Below are 7,738 nucleotides of genomic sequence, written 5' to 3'. Positions count from 1 at the left end.
TGAAGCACAAAGTCGTGGACAATACTCATAAAACATAAATTTATTCTAAAAATTAACAAAATATATCAAAGTATTGAACATAGAACAAAAACAAGATAATTATTTTGGAATAGAAATTTCCTATTTTGGGTACATATGTATCTCTCAGTAGTGCTTCTAAAAATCCTCTGTTTCTAAGAATTGTAATGGCTACACATGACATAATTATTCTCCATTAAATTGGATTCAAATGAAGGTTCATAAAGGAATCATGAATAGGGATATTTGAAACTACAAATTAAGTGTTGAGTTTTCTCACGAAATTTGTTCCCTAATATCATCAAATCAGCTATCCATCTACTTCCTTCCTGTTACCGAGCTACATCCGTTATAAGGTTGTCAATCAAACATAAATTTCATTATGTACATACCTTATTCACAGCATGTTTCACTTACATTCTCATTATATAGGCCATCACTGCAATTCGTTTGGCGTTATTCTAGCCGCCAAAGACAGGTATATTATACACATGACACTCCCTCCTTCAATTCTGATAAATCCACTTCTGAACTTTTTAATGAACTGCCAAGAAATGGAGATAATACAAATTTCAATTCGTATACTAGAAAAGTGAATAAAATCTTTTGTAATATTCATTGAGTAGTACAGATTCATTGAGAAACATTTGTTTGAATTAAATCGCAATGAAAACAATGACATAACTTGAAAACTTCGTAGTCTTGTTTACCAATTGTCATATTGTGAATATTCTCTTTTATGTCATATTAGACATAATAAATAAATTTTCTATTATATTGTGTATTAATATCTAAGAAAAGTTATAAATCATTTTCTCCTCTTGAACTGATCAATATAGAATGAGCTTTAAGTATGGAATTATCTCGGAAACGGTTTGTACGATTTTAAAAAATTCTTGTATAAAATGAACGTGCGATACTGCCGGTATTGTGGTGGTATTTATATTGTTTTCAGATCTTCCCTTTTTCCGCAAAAATAATGACATTTGTTATTTCAACTGGATCATCCTGAATATTTTTTGCTTCTTCAAATCCTTAAAAAATACTCATCATTTTTTATCTATGTTACCTACATTTTTATTGAGTTATCCCCACTAAAGTTAAAATATTTAAAACATTTCAGTCTCTATGACTACTACAATAACAAATTTGTCGTTCCAATAAATTATTATTCTTAAAGTTTATTGAAAGTCACAATGGATCGTCACAAAAAAGAACGAATTGATATTTTAATGATATTAGGATGTGGTGTTAGGCGTACATATCAACAAGAAACGTGTAATATCTTTAATAATCCATATCCTAACAGAAATCTCATAATAACATATATTGTCAGTAAATTAGTGAAAAAGTTCAACCTGGTTCAGTAAAAGATTTATCGAAATCTGGGTGCAGAAAAACTGCATCCAAATCTTTAGATGTGTGTGTCCTGTTAAAAGACGATCCAGACTTGAGTACTAGACAAATATACAAGGAACTTGACATTTCGCAAACATTTGTAATGAAAATTTTACGTGATTTTGAATTCCATCAATAAAAAGTAACGTTTGTTCAAGAGTATGTAGATCTCATGATGGAAAATTGTTACAATCAAAATGATAAAAATTTTTTAGTGATGTTATGTTCTGCGATAAGGTCACTTTTAGTATTAATTGAAACGTAACAATCCTCGTTGGATGCGTGAATCCCACACCCAATGTCCCGAAAAATTGAATGTATGGGCTGAAATAATAGGCTACACAATAATTGGTAATTGGTAATACAAGTAAGTATTTTCAACTACATTTTAAAAACACTTCATCATCAGAAATTTTCAGATAATAACAATATCCCAAACGATAATATTTGGCTACATCAAGATAGTACTCCATGTGTGGCGGGGCAATACCTAAATAATGTGTTTTACAAAAGATGGATTTGAAGACGTGGTTTTATCGAATGGTCCCCGCGATCACCCGACATGAATCCTTCAGACTATTTCCTGTGGTGTCACTTAAAAAATATCACTAATAAAACAAAACTTGCCAATATTCAGGACCTAGAGGCACAGAGATAATAAGATTTGAGTAGTCAGGGATATTACAAAATGTATTGCAAAGTTTTAAAAATCGCATAACTTGTTATATTGAAGTGTATGGACAACATTTTGAACATCTGCTCAAATCGCCTTCATAATATGTTTTCTAGTATTCGTGATTTTCTAATTCACAAATTTAGATCTACTTTTAACATGGCACAAACATTTAAAGATTTGTCTTCAGTTTTCTTCCGACATCAGACCTTGTTAGGAGATTCATATTAGCACATAAATTATCAAAGAATATTCAAATTAAACGAGTTTATTCAATCGTAGGCATCTAAATGAACAATTTTTATTGTAACTTTGTTGAAAATACTGTAAATGTAGCTATAACTTCGAAATTATGGCATTTAGATATAGAGAATACTATATGGTCAATAATCAGTATTTCTTAATGATTTCTAAAAACACAAATTATATAGGGTGATCTATTTGGAAAAGGAAAGATCTGAAAACCAGATACCACCATAATACCATCCGTATTACAAGACCCTTGCTCACTAAAATTTATAAAAATGGTACAAGGCGTTTCGGAGATAATTGAGGTGTTCTATACATACCTGTAAACATAAAGGTGACCCTGTGTAACTAATAAATATGTATCATTATGTGATGAGAGCTTTCTATTAACATATTATTAAATTGAATCATTGTAATAATCGTTATCAAATATATTTTTTAGGTATTACAATGCCGGCATGTTTAGACATCACATTGTGTCACGGTAAAATCAAATAATGTCAATAATATATTAAACAATTGGTCACAATTAATTATATAATCACAAAATAATAATATTATTATAAATATTAGATATATTATATGCCACTAGAGATATTTATTTCAATACTTGACAACAATCACTTAGAGGTAGTTAAATTTCAACCAGATTCCGCAAGTTAATCATAATTTAATCAAATTAAAACTACTCTTGTATCAAATTCATTTCAGTGGTCTCAATAACTGATCTATAAAATATGTAATTGATCCAGTACATTGACAAATATCAATATTTAGAACGAAATCGTTAGGGAATCCAGTTAATCTTATATTTTTCTTATCAAGTTCTCATTGGTCAGCGATGTAGAGTAGATAGATTCAGTATACATGTTTATTATCCAATTACAATAGTATAAAGGTTCGTTGAAATATTAGAAAAAGGAATTTAAATAAGTCTATCATTTAGTTAAACGTTTTTTAACCTTCGATGAGCCTAAAATTTTGTCAATTCCTCGAATATTTCGTCCTTATACCAAACTTATAGAAAATTGGTTACTTCTGAACTTGTGTGTCGACGTAATTGTTACTTAACATGATATTGGAAAGTAATCATACACTTTTTAGATTTTTTAGATTTAGATAATTCTTCGTATAAAAATAGACGAACACTTATTAGCATTTCGTGGCCGGTGCTCAGTTTGAATGTATATTCTGAAGAAACCAGCTAAATACTGATTGTAAATTGTCATGGTTTGCGATGCAGGAACCAAATATATGATAGACGCGTCTCCATATATTGGTACAAAAACGAATAAAAATAAATTGCTATTGGAAGAATAATATGTGAAAACGCTGACATCTTCTCTGGCAGTTGTTGAATGGGGTTGGGTTCAACCCCATTGTACTTTGATTATCTGAAAATTTTCTCTTAGTTAAAGTCTGCGAAAATTTGCAGCAAACTGAATAGTTTCGTTACTAATATTCAATTAATGCTAGGACTCCTCGATTAGTATTTCAATTGTGATTTTGTGGAATAATGATAGAACAGGGTGTTGCAATTCACAGTATCGTTGATTTTGTTAATTGACAAATTTTTCATGGCTATAATAATTATACCTGCCGGATAAAATATTTTCAACCTATACAAATTACAAGTAAGTTGTAATTTGATAATTGCGATGAATTATAAATGCTTATAATCGATTATCCCGCAACATATCTAGTGACTTCGAGCAAAGGTAATCTAAATTCATTTCTTGCTAATACTTTTAGGTCCTAAAAATTTGCTATTTTTCATCTCTTTCATCTCCCCTTACTTCTATTTCTGCACTGATTTTGCTTGTTCCTTGTTTTTGGCTTTCCTGTTATTAGTAATTCTTGTTAATTGGTTAAACCAGCTCAGTAGTCTTTAAAGATTCTAACTCAAACTCTCCTCTTATTACTTCGCTTCTCATTATGACGTTCTTTGTAACCCGTTCTATGCCTCTTAGATATTCCATCTCTACAATTTTTATTTTTTTTCTATCCCATACAGGAGACATCATCCCGTCCAATAGTCGAGCAGCCATTAGAGCTTTAAGCTTTAATATCATAAAATACAAACTCGTTTGTAATTACCTAGGAAAATCAAACGCACTATATAAGGGGAAAAAAGTTACCTTACAATAGATTCCGGGACGAACCAGAAAGAAGGTAAATGAAATAGCGGATAAGCTCGCTAATGCGGGGACAGATGAACCCTTCATGGGACCTAATCCCTTCTGTGGGCTACAGAACAATAGAAAAAGCATTAGAAAAGAAGGTAGATAGGAGCAAAACCAATTAGGACAACCTACAGGAGCTGAGAAAGACAAGGCTCTTCTGGGAAATTCTAAACTTTTTGAGTCGGGATATCGAAACCAAGTAGTACTCGATTTTGCAAAAAAAAAAACATTTTTCAAGAAAAAACATATGCATTTGAGAAATATGGCTAGTTCGATCTAGATAGGAACAATCGCAAACTGGAGATCATCATCCTGTTTGATAACCTAGCATCCATTGGAGCTCTTAGCTCAATCATCAAATCCATACTAATTTGGAAATACCTGAAAAAGTTCAATAGACTATACAAGAAAAATAGATTCACCCTGAAAGGATTCCGGGACACACTACAGTGAAGGAAATGAAATAGCTGACAGACTGACTAAACTTGGAGCAGGTAACCCCTTTATAAGACCTGAAACATTCTGTTGTATCAACTACAAGAACAATTGGCAAAGCATTGAATAACAAGGTATATAGGAGCAAAAAAATTATTGAGACAACGTACAGAGGCTGAGACAGATAAAAACTCTCCTGGGAAACTAACCAGAAAAGATCTGCTAAATGTACCAACCTAAATAAGAACAAATCTTCTAAATATACACCTAAAGACGCCAGACGCTAGACGCTAAACGCAGATAATGCGGCGTGCAGCTTTTTCTATCCACATTCTCTCGATGTTTAAAACACTACGTAACACCAGAGAACTACACCTGGGAACATATGAAATAAAAGACGAAAATCTCTGGCATTTACAGTCATCCTACATTTTGAACTTTCTAAAAGGACACAATAGATCCTTTGGGTCGCCGTGTATATGATACCCTAATATATACATTTTTCTACTGTTCAAATTTAGAGTAAATTTGTACGTAATAGGTACCCAGTGCCATCAATTATCATTGATTATTATTGTTAATTTTGATTTTCTATTTTTTAGTGATGTTTCCTATATTTTCAGATTTTATTGCAGTTACTCTCCATTTATTGTACATATCATTAGGCTGCCTGCAAATACACATTGAGTTATAGTTGGTAGTTTAATGTTTCTATTTCCTATAGTTTTTCAACATAGTCTGTCACCACATTTTTATCGTCGTCTATTATCATGTTGCATAGAGTTGGACTATTTCGCTTTGCCTATGTCCTTCCTCGGTTATGAGTTCTTATGATTCTGCATTTTCTGCTCTAACATAGTTTCTCGTATATTTTGACGTACTATTAATTTGTTACATCCATGATGTGGTCCTTGCTAAACTGTCGAATGCTTTTTCAAAATCTATACATGATATTTAAACGTTCTTTTTAAAACTTTTTTCTATCATTCGGCTTATAGTGAAAATGGTATCTTAGGTTCCTTTTCCTTTTGTAAAGCAAAACCATCCATTTCTTGTCCGCTCAGTTGATTTTATCTATTCTCTATTAATCTTCTGCATACTCTATCTTTGGTAAGACTGTTCCTGTACCTCTAGCTTGCTGTTCTTCTGATATATAGGGAAGATTATGCGAGTTTGCAAAATATGATATCTGTTGGCAGTGGAATGATATAATATTTTTCTAGGGTAAGTTTTGTGGATAAAATTGTTAATTCAAATCTTGAAACGCTATTACGCCATACTTATCACTCTAATAACAACACAACACTTCTAATCCCTTAGTAACTCGCATTACCTATTCTATATTTCACTTGGTCTTTTCGTTTGCCGCGTATCTTCAATATTCAACTCACTGCTCTACTGCTAGTTTCTGTCTCATAAATTCTTTTGAAATAGATCCAGAACATTGTAGAACTTTATTTATTATTGTTATTAATTATATAAAATATTTCCCAGAAACATCTGGTAAAATAGTTCCACTGTTATCCAATAATAAATGAAGTTAACCGCCATCGTTGACAGTTTTCACTACGTTGAGTTATGACCAACGACGTTAGTTATATCCATAATAAAAATAAGATGGAGATATTAAATCAATATCTGCAAAGTGATAAAAAACTTATCATGAGAAGGAAAATACTTTCATGAGTTGGGACCCACACATATCATTTAGGTAACAATAAATATTATGATAAAATAGCATACAAAAATAATACGGACATCATATAGTAGGCAAAGAAGGTTCAGGTGAACGGTTGTACTGATGCTTTTAAAAATATTAAATCTCTTATACTAAACACCATAACATCCCGACATAAAGTCGATATTTTATTGCTGAAATAAAATAGTTATTTAAACGGGAAAAAGCGCTCAATTTTTTTCAGAAGAGGAAAAACTCGTCACCAAATGCGGTAAGTACATTGTAATATCCTATGATAAGGGTAAAATGTACGAACATTGAAGTAATCTAAACATTACAGAAGTAAAAAATCCAGTTATTAACGATGTGAGACTAAGCGATAAAAGGGAGAACCAGTCAAAAGCTGATAGATTAAGACATAAAATTTGAGAAGAAAATAAAGAAAAGTGAGTTTCGTTGTGTTCAGCATACCGCGAATTACATGCTGAGCTGAGCAGAAATTCTGTCAATTGTGCGAGATACGAAATCTCTTAGTTTAGTTGGAATAATGGAAAAGAAATAGATGGTGGAAATCCTATAATAAAACACCCAATTAATAGTTCGTATTATCAAATAACACAGTTAGAAAAACTAGCAATGAAACCTGTGTTAAGAGAATAATTTTCCTCATTTTCTGAGGCGTAGCCCTACCATTTCCAAGAATATTTTTGTCTATCTCTTTATTCAACTCATGTGGTAATAATGTAATTTGTGTTTCTCTTTAGTTTATCAACAGAAATCTCATTCTTTTGAATACATCTTCCGAGTTTGGCAGACCAAAAAGTTCTCGTTTTCTCTTTACATAATCCCAACTATATACCAATTCAGGTTAGCTATATCACCCAAATTGATAATTAATAACGAATGTGATAATAACAAATGAATTTCATAATGGTTCTAGGATATCAGTGCAAAATTATCTCAATGTTACTACAATTCAACCTTCAAATCCGACATGCAAAATTGAATAACAAATTTGTACTATACCAAACAGATATCAGTGCATTGAACTTGATCTATATATGCAATAATTTTTATTTTGTTTGTCATGAGTTTTGTGGAAAT

The sequence above is a fragment of the Diorhabda carinulata genome, chromosome X, assembly GCF_026250575.1.
Source record: "Diorhabda carinulata isolate Delta chromosome X, icDioCari1.1, whole genome shotgun sequence".
Classification (NCBI taxonomy): domain Eukaryota; kingdom Metazoa; phylum Arthropoda; class Insecta; order Coleoptera; family Chrysomelidae; genus Diorhabda; species Diorhabda carinulata.
Note: the sequence above shows the minus strand (reverse complement) of the source record.